Raw genomic sequence first — 21,203 nt, 5'->3', positions numbered from 1 at the left:
GGTGTAGGGTCATATAAGGGAATGCGCCGTTCCTTTAGCTGTTTAACTGCCAACCTGTTTAACTGCCAACCTGTTGCTTTTTCTCTATGTTCCTGAGGATTTCTGCACACAGAAGTCTCCCAGCATCCTTTAACTTTAATAAATATTTATTAAAGTTGCTTTTTGTGCCTCTGTGCTTTACCTGAAAAGGAGTTAGGTTGTTTCTCCAGTGAAAAGGAGAACAACGGGACATTGGAGCCCTGCTTTTTAGCGCTCTCTGTGTGTAGTGTGTATGTTCCTATATATAGCAGTGCTAAAAATAAGCATTATATATATATATATATATAACTTTTCCCCCAAAATCTTGTTTTTTTTTTTTTTAGTAATACATTTGAGTTTATTTTTGTTTTCTCTCTCTCTCTCTTTTTTTTTTTTTTTTTTAATTTAACCTACTTAAAACATAGCCTTTCCTCAGATGCTGCCAAATGCTGTGAAACAATTTGAAGCTGTCCTAATTCTGGCTCCTAAGCCATGATAAAAATTCCTCCTTCTCTTCACAGCTTTCTTTGCCAGATTCTAATATTCCCAGCTGATTAGTTATCTCAACTGTAGTTTTTTTCCGAGAAGTACAATTAGCAGAATTTGTTTCAAGCTACTACTAGCAGTTTGCTGTACAAATTAATTTCTTTAATGTTTTCTCAGCAATGAGTGCTCTTTATGTATTTTTGAAAAAAAAAAAAAAAAGAAATCTGTTGCTATGTGTATTTTTATTCCTCTTCTGATCTTTCCCCCTCTCCCAGCACCAAGAAATAAATATTAAAGTAGTGAAAAAATCTGGAACTTAGAGCAGCCCTGGCAATTAACTGCGTGTGATTCTGGATACACATCACTGGGTAGCGTTAAAATACAACTATTTACCGAGAGAATGCTGTGGAGGAAGGAAGCTGGGGAGAGAGCAGGAGAACAGGAGGATTAGGAGCTTTCAGGAGCACAGGGATATGGATTTCTGCATCTGTGAGGATCGTGTCCAGACCAGCCTGATCTAGGAGACAGGAGGAGAAAGAGTCAGAGGAGGTCCTGCTCTTTGCCACCACAGCCATTTCATTTTCATTCATTAGGAAAGGTAGAGACTGTAAGTTGTAAAGCAGGAAGTGATTGCTTTATACCTCCTGCTATGTCAGCACTGATTGAAAAGGCAGACAGCAATCTTGCATGTGGGTTTTATAGAACCTTATAACGATAAAAACCCTATCGTATATCCTTCACTTCAGGTATAGCAGCTGACGTTTGCTGAATGTTTGTTGAAGAGTGATTAATTTTTTTTTTTTTTTAAAGTTACTGCAAGGATCTGTTAGAAAGCACTAGGGATAAATGCTGAAGGCTGAATGCATCTGGTTTGTGTCCTGGGTGCAACAGCGTATTGGGAGGTAAGATGGCAGATCCAAGCACAAAGAGAGGAAGCAAGGGGATACAGAGAGCTGGGCTCAGGGCTATTTGCTTTTGCACTTAATTGTTCTGACTTTGTATTTTATTCAGACAGCGAAGAGGCTGAAATGCAAGTGTGTGCTAGTACATGGAGATGCTATGTGTAAAAATCTTTTTAAAAAAATTAATATTAAAATCTTTTAATTGAATTAGCCATATAATAGTTGAATGTAGAGATACTGCAGTAGAAATTAATCAAGATGCTTGGCTGAGTATTTACATGCAATAGGAAGAATTTTTATGGAATGGGGAAGGGTCAGGTTAGACTATTTTAGTCCATGCTGGACCATTAATGATCATTTCAATTGTTACCATTTAGAGAAAGATAATGTACCTGTTTAAACTCAGAATAGTATAAGAAATAAAAAACTTAACAGGTTTACGTTGGCCAAGTATGGACGTATTTCTTGAAGGCACGAAGCTCTAGGTTATGGAGGAGAATACAGGATACCTAATTTATTCTAAAAATAATTCAAATGCTCCTCATACATGAGAGAAATATCAGTTTGTCTGACATCCTAGAGAGAACAGAGGAAGTGCAACCAAACTGGTGAGCGACAGTGATGCTGCTGCCATCTGTCTTCCCACACAAAATAGTTCTGCAGGTGATCATGGGTGCTCTACCTTACAAAATAAATTTGCCTCTAAGGGACTATGCCTTGCGTGTAGGACAAACTTACTTCCTAAGATTGGGCTAAGCATACACTGAGTTGTTTGCCTGTTCTAAATGGTGATCGATTTTTCTTTAATTATTTACATTTCATCAAAAATAAATCATATTGGTTGCTACTGCAATAGCTTTTGTATTGCTGCCTTGACCAGTGTTTTGAACAGGTCTTCATGAAGAGGATTCTTTTTTTTATATAAAACGAATGCATTAAAAAGCACAAGAATTCCTTCACTATCACCCTCCTATCTACCAGTTCGTGGTTGATGTTTAGTGTTCTTAACAACTTTTTTTTTAATGAACGTGAACTGTATATTGACTGCAGCAACAATTTTTTTTTCCTGCAGTGTATGTTTGAAGTGGACAGGAGGCTCTATCAGATGGAGAGAGAAACTTCAGAACTCTGCTGTTCACTATAAATTTCTACCTCAAATATTTTGTTCCCATGAAATTAGTGTTCAAGTAGGATAAATCAATTTCTATTTATGTGTTAATACTTACTTGATACTTACTATTAGAACATGCAAAACACAGCTTATGTTACTTACCTTTATAATGTTGCTGATCATGTAATTATTACTCTTATTTTGGTCAGGCAGTGATGCTGCATAGCATGGGAAAGACATATCTAGCTAAAGAAGCATAAGGCCTTTGTCAAAGGAGATGTTGCAGAAATCACCCTGCACATCCATCCTGTCAATGCAATGAGTACTCTGAGTATTATCTGCAGCCCCAATGGCTGATGATATTTAAAAATGGCTAATAAAAAGCTAATGGTGGGTTTTGGTAAGAGTTCTTGGCTAATGGGGAATGGCCCCTCTCTTTCAAGACAAGTTGCACTGCATTGGTATATCAACTCTGTAAATGCAGTGCTGGAAAATTATGAACTTAGGTACGCTGCTCCGGAGATTTTGTGAGATGAAAGAGGTGCTTAAAGAAATCAATTTAAACAACTTGGACTTCTTTAATAGGATGTAGCTTGAATCAAATTTCTTACATTACAGTACTAATGGCCCTAGAAGTAAAATTACTTTTTTTTTTTTTTTTTTTAAACTGGCATTTATATCAATATAAGTGAGAACTTAGAACTTATCCAAAATTGCACAGCTGTGCAGTTTCCTGCACAATCAGGAAAACAACCTTGTTATAAAGCATCATAATGTGAGAACATTCTTCCTCTCCCTCCTTTCGGTGGTCTTGAACATAATAAAATATGACATTATGATAGATATCTTTTGGGAGTACTTAGTACACAAAATGGACTCTGTATTGCAATAGTAAATGGCAGAGTTACTAGCATAAAACATCCCAAATAGATTTACATTTAAATTGCAACAGAAGGAGGGACCCGAGGGAATAGCATGGAGCTGCGTCAGGCTGGGTGTTAGGAAAAGGCTCTGCCCCAGAGGGCAGTGGGCATGGAACAGCTCCCCAGGGCAATAAGAACGACCAGAGCTCAGGGACCACTGGGAGACTGCTTTCAGCCATAGGGTTTGAGTTTTGGGTGGTTCTGCAAAGAGCCAGAGGTTGTATTAAATGATCCTTGTGGGTCCGTTCCAACTCAGGGTATTCTGAGATTCTTTGATTATCTTCAGACTCCAGGGCAAACTCCCAAGGACTCCCAAACTCAAGGACAAAAGGCAATGCAGACTGGGGTCCTCACCCTAGCTTGGGACAGGTCCTGGTGGCAGGAACTATCACTGCAGCCAATCTCCCACAGCTCTGCCTTGGCTTGGCTTTTTCACTCTTTGTTTAGACTCTACTTTTTGTTACTCGAAGACTTCTTTTTTCTTCCTTTTATTTTATGGTTTTTCATTGATTAACTTCTTGCCATTTGTCTCTTGTTTTTTTTTTTTTTTTTTTTTTTTTTCTTCCAGAAGTGTATGTCTTCAGGTTTGATGAATAATCTAAGTGAAGCCATGCTTGCTTGATACTGTTGCTTTATTAGTGCAAGAATAAGAGGTAGACTCCTGATTTTTCCCTCTGTTTCATAGGACCACAGCAGACTAAGTCAATTCCAAATAATGATTGGAGTAATAATGATTTTTCTGCCACCTGGGACTGCAGCATGAAATCAATATTCAGAAATATCACTGGATATTTCAAATTCACCATCAAAGATGTGCTTAGTGAATACAGGTATTCTACTGAAGTTGTGTGCTAGTCAAACTTCTTCACTTGGATTTGCTATAGCAAAAAAGCATGTTCTGCACTTAAAAAATTGACTTTTCTATCACCTGAATCTGTGTATTGTCCTAAGGTTGAGTTAATTCACTTAGAAAACTTTCTTGGTAGCTTGCAATTTATGAATTGACTTAATTGTGCTTTTGATATATGCTTTTTAATACTAATGAGATAAAACACATTTAAAAGGGTGTAGTCTGTAATAGTATTTTCTGTGCCTTACATGAAGTGCATTTGTCTTAATAATAACATTGATTTTTATAGCTCTTGTAACTATAAAAATAATTAAGAGCGTGTCAGTGAAGTAAAGAGGGATATCTCCTATTGACTTCAGAGTCAATTTAAATTACAAATGAAATAAGGAAAAAGTGACCTAAAATCTGAGGTGTACATATTTATACCATAGTGAACAGATAGCAATTAGTGAGAAGTGATTTGCCTCCAACTTTCTTTGAATAGCACATGACTCAAAGCTCAATACATTGCAAATGAGTTTAGACTCACTGGAGAGAAGACAGAGAAGTTAATCTTCCCTTCAGGGCAATAGTGTTCCAGGTGATATATTTACAATGGATTTTGTTGCATTGTGTTTTAATGCTTCCAAACAATGTGTTCCCACTTCTTTTTTCCTTAGGAGATTCTTTCTCAGATTATATATTTAGACTTACCTAGGAAGCCGTGTCTTTTCTATCTAAACAATTAAATAGCATCAATTAGGATTGATTAGTGAGGTCAAACTTGGTATTGCACTGGAAAGATACAGAGCCAGGGAAAGCCATGACACGAGCAAATAGCACTGACTCATTGAACTGTCCTGGTAGAGCATGAGAATTAAAAGCAATTGTTGGAGGCAAGGGAATGAAAGCATCTAGAGAGAAATGAAGTGCATATTGCACAGAAAATGCATGGAAAGCCAGCATCTGACCCAGAGCTGAGTTTCAGTCCACCGCTGGAATTGGAGGCACATAAAAATAGTGGTCTCTTTGACAACAGTTTATTGGTGAAATAAATAGTTTTCTAATTGAAGGCTGAAGAACATTACAGTGGCTGTGGTGAAGGCTCAGCTACGTTGCTGCTACCAATGTTTGCAAAAAACTATACGTATTTACTGGTTATAGAAGTTTTTATTTTGTTCTGACAAATTTACCACCGTTATTAATGGCAACTGAAATCTTTTAGGGGTTCGTATCGGAGTCTAAACATGCACTGTATTTTAATAAACAACTTGTGTTGATTCTGTACAGCGACAGAGAATTAGTTCGTCTTCACTTCTTTCATTGTTCAGCTTTGAGCCTTTCAATCAGTACTTTTATATTCTTCCGCTCTTTCTGATTCTTGCTTTTGGTTCTGATTTTTTTTTGCTTAATGAATATTATATAGTACAGCTTGACATTATCCAACAGAAACATGTTTGATTTTTTTTTTTTTCCTGTATTGTAGTTTGGCAGACATGAGGCATGTGTCATTATTTCCCTGAATATGTCTTTTTTCCAATTAATACGTGTTCTGTTGGAACTGGAAAGCTTTACACCAGACATGCTATAGTATTGTGATATCTACTGCTTTGGTAAGATTGGAGAAATCCAGAGAACAATTGAACAAATCAGCTCTTGTGCTCAGCTTTAAACCCAAACAAGTAAGATGCGCTGAAGGTGACCTACACAAGCGTGTATGTATTTCTGGTGAGGCAATGCAAGGCAGAAATAGTTTTAATGAGGATGCAAAAACAAAAATAGCTAGGGGCCTAAAAGTGTAGTTTTATACCAAGTCTCTCCTCAAAAATAACTTTCTTCACCAGATTATCAGACTGGTTGCTTTGATGCCTTTCTTCAGTGGAAAGGAAGCTAAGGTGGTGGAGGTCATTGGAAAGCCAATTAAAATGTTGTGGGAAGTAGGGCTAGCTCTGGTGTGTGCCCTGATAATGCTGGCAGCCTCCCTGGGCAGAGGCAATGAGCCCTGTGCTTGCCCACGAGCAGAACATCTATGGATCCACCTGAAATCAGTGGGGAAGTGCTATGCAAGTCATTAATGGCATGGTTAGGTCTTTGCTCTGAATGGTAAGTGTGAAAAACTTTTGAAAAGTGAAAAAACAGAGCATGGCTTTATTCCAGTGTACATCTTATTACAGAAGGTCTTAAAGGAAGGCAACTAAGCTGAAGCAGTCACTTGTGCAGCTGGCACCAGCTCATCTGCAAATCAGCATGGCAATTTTGAGCAACTTATGAGCCCCTCCGCCCCCTTCAGAGCCTACCAAGGGTATTTGCTGAATGCCAGATATGGACTGCCTCATTAAAACAGAAATTGCTTGCATTGGTTTTGTTGACATTGGGCTTCATTTCAAAAGATTGAGATGTTGCTCCAGTGCGGAAGTTGAATAAAAGGACTTAAAAATTAAAAGCTAAAATCCCCGTAAAACTCCAGGAGTAAGCTGGCAATCAGAAGTACTGGCCCCTTTCCATGATGTGCAGTCTTATTGGAAAAAATAGAAATCATTTTGGGGCTGAAATTTGCAAATGTGCAAGCCTTTAATTTTGTTAAAATGAATTACCTACAATTATCTTGTTGCTAATACATAGAGGTAGGCTCCTAACAGGCACTGAATATTCACAGTAATTTACCATAAATGAAAAAAAAAAACAACTTGAAAGACAAGTTAAAATTATATTACTGCAAAAACAGCTTACATCCTACTTTAGTACTTTGCTATATAAAACTTAAAATAGAAGTAATAGCAATGTGAGAGATCTGTGGCATTAAATATCGAGGGTGCAGCCCTCTAAATCATCCTGGTGGTGCCCCTGTAGGCGTCGCTGTACAAGCTGCTGTAACTTCACGTAGCCCCCTCAATATTTTTTCTCAACTTCATGTGTTGCTGTGAAGCTTTAATCTTTGTATGAAAGTGACAAGTGATGAGAAGGTTTCTGAAGTCATGTTCTATTACTTCATGGTTTGTCTTGTCAAGTTAGCAGCAAAGGAACAAATATTCCGCTCGATCTGGTGGATTCTGCAGGTGGAATTTAGTGACTGTAGCAAATGCTCTTCTGGGATTCAGCCTTCACAGTTTAAGTCCTTCAGTGTTTCTCATTGTAGTGTTTTAAGAAACAGAAGCAGAAACAAGTCTTCAGTCTGGTAACATACAGGAATATTTCATAAATTTAAATGAATGTTGTGATAGATGAATGCAAACACTAAACTGATGCTAGAACTTGAAATACGCCACGTGCAAGCCTTTAAAATTACTCACGTTTCATTTCTAGAGTTTTTCAGATAAGGTAATCTCGTAAAAACTGATTTAGAAATATTGTCATTAAAATAACACGTAATTATTCTAATGTCTATAAGTATATGGCAGCTACCACGTACCATACACTGATGATAAGGGATTTCTGAGGCTGACCTGTTGCTGTTTAGAATCATAGAATTAGCTAGGTTGGAAAAGACCTACTGTTTCCCCTGAAGTCATTCATAAAATTTCTTGCCCAGCTCAGTTAGGACAATGCTCAGAGTTTGTCAAAATTCTTTAGATTTTACTGTGTAACTAAAGGTGGGCCAGTGAAAAATTAATGCTAGCTCTTTGGAAAGTGTTTCATCCCTATTACATTCTGCTGAATTAGAGCAGGGCAATACATACAAATTCATACAAAGGCAAACAAAGGGGTTAAATCCCAAGCCCATTTATCAAAACAGAATGGAAATGGAAAGCTCCTTGTCAGCTCAGCAGTATCCTCGAATTTCTTCTTTCACGTTGCTTTGTGTATTACCTTTTCTGTCCATCAATATGAAATATTTTCAGGCTCGACGATTTTATTAATCAAGTAAGCTCATCCAAATTAGTTTAATATACTTGAAAAGCTCCATCAAGATACGTGGAACTGTGTAAGCTCATAGTTTTTAGCTGGGAAGGAAGAATCTAGATAAAAATCAAATCTGCATCTCCAAAGCCTTGCTTAAAGACCAGAGCTGAAACCTAAATGTTTCTGTCTGTGGTCACTGAAAGACGTGAAGACGGACAGGTAAAGTTTGCCCAATCAAAACAGCAGAAGCTTTTTGATGACTTATGGTCTTTTACACTTCCAGATGTATTTTTTTTCCCCTATCTTAGCATAAATCTCCTTATACAAATACACTTAGAACATATGGGCTGCTTTTACCACAGCATGGCCTATGGAAATTCAAAGGGACAAAATGAACTGGAATGCTTGGAAACAGCATGTTCCCCAACCACAGTAAAATTCAAGATAATCATTTTAGCCTAATTTGTTTCAACTGTTCTGAAAGAAAAAAGATGATGGTAAGAGCAGTTGGACCTTGAACTTTTTCCCTTAAGTCATTTTTGAGGATTTATGGTGGAAAACGAAGGAATGAATTTAGAAATCAGTTATGTAGTATGGTCGCAGGGAAATACATACATCAAGGCTGGAGGCATTCATGGATATTGCACTTTGTATTCTGACTGCTTTATTGACGGGCATATCCTTGTGTTGCCTGTGCAGCTGACCATTCCAAACAAAAGCACAGATTGAAATGACTTTAAGCAACTTGATAATTATTTTGTTATTTATTGTGTCCCATAAACATTTTGTTTAAATTTATTTTTCAATTAGGCTTCGTGTCTAGATGGAGACAGGGCCACAATTATACAGAGACATTTTATTATGTTTTAAAGCAGTTATTGCGCTCACGTCTGTTTAATGCTAACATTAAATACTGAAGTGTGCGTGTATCAGTGTGACTGGTTTTGAAGCATTTTCATTTTCTATTCATAAATAGAAGTAATATTATACTATTGATTACCATCTGTTGGACTCTGACAGGTAAGATTTTTATGTGAGTCAGCTCTTCCAGTTTACACACTGTGACTAAACAATATGGAGGGGGAAGGCATTCTATGCTTCTAAGAGCATCCTTCTTGCAGGGAAGCCCAGTCTGAGGAATAAATAATTTGTCAAATACAACACCAAACAAAGGGTGTGCCACACTAGGATCAATTTCTCCTCCCCTCAGCTACTGTGTCTTATCTCTTTTACTGTTCCACTCTAATGCCTCCATTAACTGATTTAATATCTATGCCTTCTTTTCTCTTCCCCATTCCTTTCGGTTTTGTTCTTAATTCTTGATGCTGTTAAAATCATATCATTTTCTCCAACCTGGGATAGTTACTCTCTTCAAAGCACTGCACCTGCGGATTCACTTTATTGAAAGGCATTTTTAGATGTAGACTGTAAAACTTTTTTTTGGTTATATTTTTATATGAAACACCATTTAAAAAAAAAACAAAAACTACAGAGATTTTGAAGAGGAGAACGGGAAAGAGTTTCTGTCATAGGCTCTATTCTGCTCTAAAAAACTGACCTGTATTAAAAAAAAAGAAAGCCATTACATTTTAGATCTTCTAGACTCGTTATCACAAGTGTTTTTTTTTTCACAGCATTAGATAGCTTGCAGCAAACAGACAGAAAATGCTTTGAAATGTTTAAAAGTCAAAGTATTTAAAGTATCGAGAGAACACTCCCTGATCACATAGGAATCTCTTCAGTATCAGAAAATTTTTGTGCAGTATAAATCAGATTCCTACACCATTCTCACCATCCCTAATGAGAATACGGTGGATTTTTATGTGGGAGGGTGTTGGTTTACACCAGTTCCTTAACACAGTGGGTATTTGGTCTTCAGCACTACACTGCCCAAGTGAAAGTCTGGAGGTACTACACCACTTTTCTCCTTTTCAGTCTGTTTTTAAGTTCAGGTTTTTTTTACAGTTGTAAGAATTGTCAGAAGTTGTCATAAGCGATGTGATGTCAGTGAGTGGTGAACTGTTTCAACCGTGCTAATGACTCAGTGTGTTCTCAAACTTGAGATCTTAAAGCTGACCAGCTAGTATTAGAAAACGTGGCCCTAGGTTGGCCTGCTAGCAGATACTTTGGCTGCTATATTTATAATTATTAGTAACCGAGTATAGGAAATGATTCACCTATTAAATGCATGAAGTCATTTCTTTGTGAGCTACTGACTAGCGAGGGTGTTGGCGGTAAAAAGTGTCTGCTCCCTTCCCCTGGTAATGTAAGTAAAAAGGAAGCTTGCCAAAAACTCATTTCTTTCTCCATCCTTGTCAGCATCTTGCTCTGAAGCCTTTTGCCTTCCTGAAGTAGATCTGATCTGCCTACAGAACCCTGAGCCCCAGGATTGGGGAGTCTGTGTCCCTGTCCTTGGGTTCATGTAGGCCAAGACTTGTTTTGCTTCATTTTGTTGCATCACACGTATCTTCAGGATGAGATTTTTTCTTTAGTTTTGTAGACTCTTTTTTTTTTTTTTTTTTTGCATTCCTTGAGGTTTTCCTAGCTTTCCTTTAGACAACCTGTAAGATATATGTTTATACAAATGTTTTCATACGACTGGTTTCCTCACTTTGGCCATGACTCCGCCAAATGGCTTCAGCAGCAGTGCTTATTGTGTCAGCAAGTTTTCTACCTTTGTTAACGCAAGTGCTGCCTTGAAGTCCTGGGAGAGAGCCATGCTATTAATGGGTGCCCACCTGCCCACTTTTCTGAGCCAAACAGGACACAGCCTCCCCAAACATCCACATCAAACCACCAGATGGAAGCATTTATGCGCCCTGCTCAGATTTCCTGGGACCAAAAGTGTCCTTTTCGAGGCAAAGATTGTCCTGCTCAGGACCATTTCCATCTGGCTTGTTTTTCTGAGTGCCCACTTTGTTGCTTCCTTTTCAGCAGAGCTCTGGGACGTGATGACTCAAAGCGGCTGCAGAGAAGGCTGACTGCATCCTTTCACGGAACAATAGTTCTCATCTCCGTTCATTAAAGAGAAGGGTTTGCTGAAAAGAAGGATCATAAAATAAAATGCTTATGCCTGGTACTCTTTGCCAGTATTCTTCCTGAGACAGCTAAGCATCAGCAAGGGAGAGCTTGCAGGAGAAAAATATACTGTGCATCTCAGTTTTCCCCTGCACTCTTTCTTCTGGCCGTAGGCATAAGGATGCTGGTTTGTTGGGTGCTTTGTTGGCCTGCCTTGATGGTCCATCATCCCCTGCTCTTAGCCTCACGATGGCTTACCCTGCCTGTGCGACCAGCTCCACTGCATGTAGTCCTCACTTGGTGGCTCTTCCTTGTGAAGCAAGTTTTTGTAAATGTGATCTCTAGGTGCTATTGATGATTAACAAAAAGTCTTAGCGGTCTTTGTGCTGATGAGTGATGAGCAGCAGAGGGCTCAGCTGCAGGATGAGAGAGGGATTTGCTGAGCATTTAGCTTTATGCCAGGATGCTTCAGCACCAGGTGAGGGGTGGCAGTTCAGGGCAGGCCCCTTGGAAGGCTGACTGATCTCTCTTAGTTCAGCTTTGCGTGCTCTTTTCTCCCTGTTACAGAGCCCTGGATGTGCACAAGGTCTTCTGATTTGCTGCTTTATCCGTGGAACCCCGCTGGGGAAGAGGGCTGGGGAGCAGAGATGTCAGCGAGCTGCTGCTTGCTTGCTGCTCCTCTCCTCATTTTATTCTTGCATGTGTGTGTGAGCAAGACTCCATAAAACAGTTGTTATATGCAAATGAACAAATATGTGAATTATCAAGAGCTATCAGGGAGGAGAAAAAAGTCAAGTGTCTTATCTTTCCTGGAGACATATGCTGCAACCAGATAAGCCATTCACCTTCCCAGGTATGTTCCATTAAGTATATTATTCAGTCAACTAGGGTATATAAGACATACTGCAACTCTAATCTCCTCAGGCAAATAGTATTCAATTATACTTGCCATTTAAAAAAAGAGAACCATCCTGAGCATTTAGAGTGCTTGAGTTTTTGGCACTCAGTCTTGTTACGTGAAGGCTAATAAAGAACATTCCTCCTAAGAAGGCTTAGGACAGGAAGATGAAATATTGAAAAAATAATATTATATAAGTCCTGAAGTGGAAGTGTTCACTGTCCCTCAAAATGGTTTTCTGATGTCTTATCTAATGGTTTGAAATTAGGTCAAGGATGGAGAGCAAGAGAGAATTGCCATCCATTTCTATGCCTACAATGTTTTGTGCATGTGATTATAATTAAAATAGACATGCTGCTGAATAATTTGTTTGCGAGTGCCCTTTCTGTTTTAAAAGCATATTCAGTGATGTATTTTGTTTTGTTATGTAAATTGCTTTTTGGGTTGAGTCGTGTACAGACAGTCTAATTGTTCTGTGTTCTTCTAAGCAGATATTAGAGATGTCAGTGGACTGTCTGTCCCAGCTCCTGCAAGTTCTCTTGAAAATAAGTCTGCTCCTCCTCCTAAGATGTAGCAAATTGTCAGATAAGTTCAGTCAGACACCTTTGTAATTTGGTAGCAGACTACCACTTCCACTGATTTGACTTGAAAAGAATCTAACATAATATCTATGGAGGTTTATGGGAAAGATTCTGTTTTATATCTGTTACTGGAAGAACTTGCAGCAGCATTTACGATTCAGGTTGTTTAGCACTTTCCCACATCAAACTCTGTTTTTGGTTGTTTATCGTCTGCTAAGCTTTAAATATATTGGCAGAAATTTCAATGTCAGTTCTATCAGCTGAGCTAAATGCTAGGATATTTCAGTTTACAAAGCATGTCCAGTATTTAAGAGAGAAATTAAGGGAAAATAAATAGTTGAGCTGAGTTTTAATTATCAATGCTATAGCCTTTCACTGAGGTGCTCTAAAGATTGAATGAAGCAAGGTAGCATTTCCTAAATTCCTTTATCCGTCCATTCCTCCCTGAATTTGTCAATGACCGTCTTCATTCAAACTGCAGTTAGCAAATGTTGAATGAACATCCCACTCTTGTTTCTGCCATGAAATACACCCAAATCTCTTACTTTCATATCCATATTTGGACCAAGTATAAATATTATGCAATCCATTTGTACCCGTAAAACTCCATTTTATTGGCAGAGATGAGAGACACAATACATGCAAGGGAATAATGAGAAATACAAGCATAGCCTTGTGTGGCATCCCAGGGAAGGTCACCCAGCTGAACTCAGTTCTCCACCAAAATTGATATGCCCTTACCTGTCTACAGGCAGCTTCTGCCCATAGGTATTTGGCCTTCATCCATGCCTTTTGACGTGAGCAGGCAGAATTGAATCCTGGCACAAGTAGCAAACCTTCAGTTAGCCCTCTCCAATCTGACAGTTATTGGTGCGCAATAAATTAAAAGTTAATTGCACAAAAAAATTGATATTTGCAACCACTGCAAGAAACTTAAATCTGTCGATATGCTCCAGGGTTTTAGTCTTATATACCCTCAAAATACCTGTTATAATGTCCTTTTTGTGGCAGAACTAAGCCTGCCAAGGTGAGTAGGTAAGTTAATAAAGATATGTACTCATTAAGGGAAGGAAATATGTAACCAAAATGTACTTGAAATGAGTTGAAATTAGAAGCTGGCTTTAGAGAAGCTATAGTCCTCTCCCTGCACCTCTCTGTACCCCACAGTTGATTTTTGCTTCATTTATATTGTTTTCAGAACACCTATAACCTAATCAAGTAGATTTTTTTTTTTTAATTTTAATTTTCCAGCTACAGCACAAAGCTATTTGTCAATTAAGGTTTATGGAAACCAGCTTTTCCACTTGTTTACAGCATTTCAAGACAAAACCAAAATGAAAGAAACATCCAGATGTAGTAAATAGAACTTATTACTTAGTAGTGTTGCCTTCTATTTCCAACCTTGGGTTCCCAGTGCGTCGCTGCATTTACCTTGCTAGCTAACTTTGCAATGGACTGTTCATCTCTTTCTTAGAAAATGGTTTTCCAGAAGATAAGCAGTTAAGACAGCATTAATAAAACCCTCTGTTGCAACACTTACCTCTGGTGACCCCTAGGGAAATGCTGCCTTCTTTTACATTGCCTCCTCTTCTGTATTATGCAGGAAAGAAAAGTATTTTTCTGGCTATCCCCATAGCTCTTGCAGTCTAAATCAGGCCAGTCACAGATACGCAGGTCATGCTGCATGTTTCTTTCTGAATTCCAATTTTTAGAGAGTTCAGGACTCCCAGCGGATCAAATTAATTGGGGAGTGAACTTTGAGTCAGTTTCTTGACCTTCCTTCTCCCTCAGTCTGCTTCCTTTGTCCTCACTCAATAAATAGTTTGAAGCAATCCAAATGTCAGGAATTTCAAGTAGCCAGTTTACAGAAAAGCACACCGGCAGAAATGCTGCACAGAGATAATTTCACTTATTGCAGCAGTATAGTAGACCAAGAATAGTGGCATTCATGTTAATCTCTAATCTCCATCAGGATGAGCTTTAGCGGAAGGGTCTGTTAAATATTTTTGATGTGGCTGCTATTGTTCAAACACCAGAACCACTGAAGGGAGTAGTGAGATTGTTTGGAGTAAACAGATTTGAACCAGCTCTGTCACAAAACCAATCACTTTAATTATAAATTGCTAAAACTGTATTTCATTCTTTGCTCCCAGAATAATAGCTGTGAGGATGGATCTGTAAGGTGGAAACATTATGGAAGAATATCACAACTTTTTTTTCTTTCTCCTATATGTATATCTTCACTATAAAAGTAGTATATGCAATGTATTGTTTGCCCGTGGCTATACTGAATTTAAAAAGCTGTGCTTGGACAGAAGATGTTTTTCAGTAACCTATATGCAATGGGCTCCAGCCTAAGCCACAATTCTCACACTTAGTAAACAATTCTTGGTACCAAACTTAAGGTGCAACTTCTAGTAAGATACTAATACTTGACAAAATTCACACTTGATACAAAAATACATATGCTCAGCACTTCAGTGCATTGTAGTGTGCAGGGAAGACTACTGGCAGGGAGAGTAAAGAAGAAATAGAAGATAATGGAGTCCAATGGAGTCAGCTTGCAGCTGACAGAGACCACATCATCTGCTATGAGTCGTGGCTGCTCCATCGAGAGGATGTGCCTGTCACCATCTTTGCTAGGAGCTGTGACTGCCACTGAAGAAGCAATATTCTGCAAATAAAGATATCCCTTGATCACCTTCAGCACAGATCTGGGGTTATCATTTACTGTGTGTGTAAATCCTCGGAATAATTGGTTGTGACTAAACCTCCCCGGACAATTTTGAGATGATTTTTCATCTTGTCTTTTCATCCTGTCATTTCAGATGCACACGCTGTGTGCCAGATATTCAAGCATTAGTTCCAAGATGTCTGAGAATCACTTGTAGGGTCACTAATGCACCTGAATATCTTTAATAGAAATATCATAAAAGATTAAAAACAAAACAAAACAAAAAACAAGGTCTAATGAATATTTAATCAGAAGTTCATTATTGCTTGTTATTATTCATCAAAGTGTATTGTTCGTCATCAAGGTAGTTTGTTAGATTGAATTTTGCAGGCAGTATTCTAATACACGGAGGCTTTTTTTGGGTTGATCCACAGAATTTGGGAAATATCTGCAGGTATCTTGGTAAGATTAATTGAGCTTTGTTATTGCTTGCAATCCCTTCTGACCTAAATGACTGGGCTCTGAATTTAAGGAAAAAAGAGCATGGTCTTGCACACTGAGTGCTTTCCATATTATCTTTGCTAAATTCCATCCATGTATGTCCTAGGCCCACCACTCAGTGCTTGAAAGTCACGGAGGAAAACAGAACATGGTATGGCTGTGATTTCAGCAGAGCTGCTTCCTTCCAAAGCAAGATGCTGCTCTGGTACACCAGACTCTGTGCAAAGCAGCCCAGCCTGCAGCACATGTATGTAAATGGCCAGCAGTTCAGGGCAGCAGTTCCCTATGAATTTCTACAGCTATTCAGAATACAGGCATTTGCCTCCATTGAAGTAATGAAAATGAGCATACATAACTGTGAAGTATATTAGAAATGAAGTGACAGTGATAGGTCCGTGGTGATCACTACAACCAGCACGGAACTTCTGTCCTCTTCATGAAATTACCTTCCCAAGGATCACTGCTCCTTTTCAGACCCTTTTCTTCCAGACACCTGAGTAGAAGAGATTGACACTGTAGTTTCTTGCTTTATATAACTTCATATCACTGCCATTCTAATTTTTTATTATGTGGAAAGAAAGGGTGGAATTAATCCAGAATAAATACACTTAACCTAAAAGAAAGAAAAAGACACGACAGTCAGAAGTGTAATTTGCGCTGCAAAGGCCTTTACGTGGATTCTGCATAGATACTCAGCCAGTGGGACTCTAACTTTCTCACTAGAATTCATGAAATATATATTTTTTTAAGAAGTAATGGAGAATATTGAGGAATAAAATCTGTTCTGTTCTGCTCTCTTTTCCTTTTTCAACAGTGTTCTAGTAAAACATAAAATCAGCAACCCTCTAGAAAATTTCTTTTTCTATTTAGAGAAATAGAAAGTCTTAGCCTAGAGAATTCTGTGGAACTATTGCCTGGGGATATCAAATTAATTCTGCATTTTAATGAAATCACAAATGAGTCAATTTAAAACTAGTATACCATAAACTGTGCTTCCTTCCTACATCTGTTCACGAACATAGAAGGATGTATACCTAGGGGAAACGTGGTTCCTCTTACATGCAGGAAGGAAAAAGACTAACTAAGAATATATGTTTTTCCTCTTTGCCTGTGGGTAAACATCATAGAATAAACCTAGTTGTTTCATTTCTAAGACACAAAGTGTCTTGTCAATCATCATTGTTAATAAGTTCGGTGGAGGCAGAAGTCCCTATGTATATCAGTGTGGTGTGACATTTTGCATTGAGTTTGCGGAGCATAATGCTTGCCTAACAAACCGTGCAAACCATGATATCAAAAGATAAGGCTAAGAGAAGTCTTATTTACTGAAGATTTGGTTTGCAGGAAGTTTTGTGGATGCTGTAGTGAACAGTAATTCTTTCTTTAGAGAAATTGTAAAAAGACCAAAATGAAACAAACTTGAAGAAGTGTTTAGTAATTATTTCAAGTCATTTAAACATATTTATGAAGTTTCTGTGTATTTTAAGACACCTTTAAATGTTAGAATTGACATGTGCAGAGGGTTAGAAGTGAGCCCTTTTGTACTTGCCTGCTTTTGTTAGAACTGGATCTCACCCCACCGCAGTCTGCCACATTGCATCACATATAAAACTATTTCTAAAATAGTGTATGTTTTAATTGACATAATCAGGTATCACTGGTTACAGCTGACAGCTTGGCTGTCACCCACAAAGTCGCACAATGATATGCTGCTGAGGCTGACTGTCTGAATGTTTTGATCACTGTTTTTTGGTGAATTCTTGGGTGCCATTATTCTTACTTGTCTCCTAAACCTTACTTGTCTCCTGTTACTTCAAAGAAGTAATGCAGTTTCTTAAGTCCTAGACGCATATTTGACAGATGAGGTACTACTTGTGCTTGAAATATTATTTGGAAGATATAATCTTTGTAAAATATTATATTTATTCTCATAGATTGAGAACTGTTGCTACATGGCACTGTGAGGGGAATCCCTGAGTCTTTGTGCTGTTCAGGTGAGCATAGGAAGCTGTGAAAGAACTACTTCCTCCCTCTGGAAGAAGATCTACTTTTCAAAAATTGGTAGTTTTTCTAAAGGGAAACCTTAAAAACTTAGTGGAATTTCAGGTGAAGAAATATTAATTCTCAAGGAATTATTCTAATATGCATTAATGTGTAAGGATTAAAAGAAAAATACTCAACGAACACTTGCTGCACATAGTAGTCCTAGATGTGAGCTCAAGATTCTGGCTTGTTGGGGATTCTCAGTGGTATTTCTTCTGTATTGCTTAGCATTTAGGCAGAATTAGTTTTTCATAATGCAATTTCATTGAATTATACAAAAGAAACTTTGCATTTGATTAAAAATGCCACTTTTGTAACAATTTATGTTTTAATACTTTAAGTATTTGGATTAACGAGAAACAGTTGATAAGTTCTAATTACATAAAATTGGTTCTTTATGAACTCAGAAACAAATAAAATACACAATGGGGTTTAGATTGCAGTAGCTACCCTTGAATAGTTCTTGAATTAATTTTTTGTTCCCAAAACACTCAAAGAAGTGTAATTGTCTCAAGTTTGGAAGGAAGATTTGCAAATGTGGAGATGGGCTTCAGCGCTACTTGCTTTAATTGTGGAAGTTCCATTTCACCAAAAGTACAGAAACTTAATTGGTCCATGAAGAAAATGCAGCGTTTTTTCCTATAAGTAGTAGTAGGGAAATTAAGAGATCTACCATCTAAAGTTCTGATTCGCTGCCATCACAGTATCGATCCCCAGAAAATGCTTTACAAATATTACCATGCGGTAGGAATGCTACATTGACACACGCTCTTCTTAATTCAAGTAAATTAATATTTTCTCAGCATCTCCTGTACTGAACTAGTTGGAAATGATCACAGTGTTTAACAGCTCTTCTTCTTCCAATGTGATGCTTCTGTTTGAGGTGAAGATTGTGCTCTCCTCCATCTCAAATTAATTGTGCCAGCAGCCATAACATGTTATCATGTGATTCATACAGCTTTTATTTCCCATGAAATAAAAGTCATTTAGCTTTGGGGTATGAGCTGTTCCAACAGCAGAACCTTTTACTTCATTTTCTTTAACATCACCTTTCTTAGAAGATATTCAAAGATTCCTTTTCATCCCTCTTGGGTATTTCTAGGCACCTTGGTGGTTGTTCTCTTCACAAGTTGTCAACTGACAGTTCAAAGATCAACCATCTTGGTGGTGCCCCTTTCCCCCTGTATATTCTGTGCATCTTCAACCTTGCAGTATCATTTAGCTGGTTGATACCTGAGCTCTGCTCACAGAAGCATGATGGTAGGCCCTGCCCAAAGGAGTTAGATAGAAGTTACATACATAGAGATAAGTGTAATCCATAAACCTAACAATTGTCATTTACTGTTTCTCTTTTCTCAACTCTAGGTAAAAGTTGCAATAATAAGAAGTAACAATAATATTGATTGTGGCCCAAATGCTTAGCAAGGAAAATAAACAGTAGACAGACAATTACAGAGAAGGCCCTTTAGGTCAGCTCTTTTCACTCCTAGATTGAAGGATATTGATACAAACCACAGGGTCATAATGGCTGCACCTCTGACAGGACATCAAGGGAAAAAGGTTGTTCCCATTACAGAGAAATAAGGAGCTTAAGGTTACAGCCTGTTTTCTTTCCAATACTAGTAGTAGTAATCAAAATTAGCCAAAAAATATTGCATGAATCATCAAATACTGTTTTAATTACAATTCATTGTAATGTTTTCAATGTTTTACAATTCATTCAATGATTTGTAATATGTGTTTACTAGAGCATTCTGCGTAGTAGCAGCCTTTAGCCCATCAAGACAGCTACATGAAAAAATCAGGGCTAAATCCTTGTGGTTCTAATGGTTGATTAGCAGGAGCAACACCTATTTTCTTTAAACATAACATGAAGCAAGGACGATGGGAAAAAATAATTTATGATTGAATCAATTGACATAGCTTCCTTAAGACTCTGGCTACTACCTAGCATCATTTTAGTTCAATATTAAAAAAAAGAAATACACTAAAAAATTAGGTTATATTAGATTACTGTATATACTGAAGCAAATGAACGAAAGTGGAATAGCAATGCAGTCTAGCCAGTAAAATGGAGATCTTATATCTGGTTCATGGAGGCACAAAACCTGAGAGTCGGGGTTGGCACTTCTAAGAACTCATCTCTGATATCTATGTGCCTCTGTAGCAACCAAAGGGAAAGATTAAACTTCAGCTCCCATGACATTGACACCTATACAGGAAACCCAATTTTGTTGAAAGGTAGTTGCTATTCATCCCTGTGGCCATTACATGAATAATTAGCATAAGATCAAAATGCTATAACCATGTTCTTTCTCCTGATTCAAAACACACTATCAAGAATGATTTGCTCTTCGTATCAGACCCTCTAGGTGACAACTGCCTCTCAGAAAACAGCCCTCATATAATGCCATTCAAATGCTGCCAGATTTGCAAATGCAGACTTCTCCGGGCTTTCTGTGCAATAACATCAGACACTAGATACAGATTTGTCTTCCCAGAATTGGATTAGGGAGATTCTGTGCTTGTTCATTTTATTTGTGTTTTGTAATCTACCGATAAAGGTCTTCAAAGCAAATTCCTTAAACACTTTCCGTTTTTAAGAGCTACTGAATTACCAAGAAACAACATAAAAATAAAGAGCTAAATCAGTACAATGTATGATAAATGTAGTGGGAGACAGGAGAACAAATCTGATAAATCTGCTTTTGAATCACTGTAACATTTGCACACCAGTGAATGTTGGACCAAGCATAATCTGGCTTCCTAGCTGTATACAATGTGTTTCTGAATCTTCCTAGAAAATGGTGTAAAAAACCCCAGACTAACTACTCAGAAAGATTCAGCAGATTCCAGAAGATCAAAACTGCCATTCTGATTCTATACAGGGTACCAATCAAAACCATAAACTGAATCTTATGCCTGTTTTCTCTCTTCTGTTTATTTTCTCTTGAAGATTGGTACTTTCTGGGAGAGTTAAGACTAATAGGATAACTTCACATCTATGTTGTTCTTTGTTTGAGAGCAACAAATGTTTTTTCTAGTCCAAACATGCAGATGTGAAATGTAGTCTATTTTACATATTGTCCATATATTTCACTTCAGGTTTTCTAAAGCCAAGATTGTGAGTGGCAAATACACATAAGCATTTAACCACTAAATGTCTAGCCATTTTTCAGGGAGAAACTGTGTTGTGAAATTGACTGCAGAAATAAGGAAAAACAGTAAAATTTACTGACAGTATCAGTGTGGAATATGTCATACTCTGCTTTCTTCTGTGCATTTCCTTTTCTGTGCAGTTTAGTGTAATATTTTTGAATATGGCTGAACTAATAACTCCTGGCAGAAGAATTTATAACACTGAACAGGAAGTAGAATA

The 21,203-nt window shown here is 37.8% G+C and overlaps 1 protein-coding gene across 4 annotated transcripts in view; it reads left to right on the top strand.

Annotated features, from left to right (window-relative positions):
• The window catches only part of LRP1B (LDL receptor related protein 1B), a 603,435-nt gene that overhangs the window by 178,574 nt on the left and 403,658 nt on the right, over positions 1 to 21,203 (top strand). The window lies entirely within an intron of this gene.

Source organism: Numida meleagris, chromosome 5 (genome assembly GCF_002078875.1).
Source record: "Numida meleagris isolate 19003 breed g44 Domestic line chromosome 5, NumMel1.0, whole genome shotgun sequence".
Lineage (NCBI taxonomy): Eukaryota > Metazoa > Chordata > Aves > Galliformes > Numididae > Numida > Numida meleagris.
Note: the sequence above shows the minus strand (reverse complement) of the source record. Positions and strands in the feature narration are given on the sequence as shown.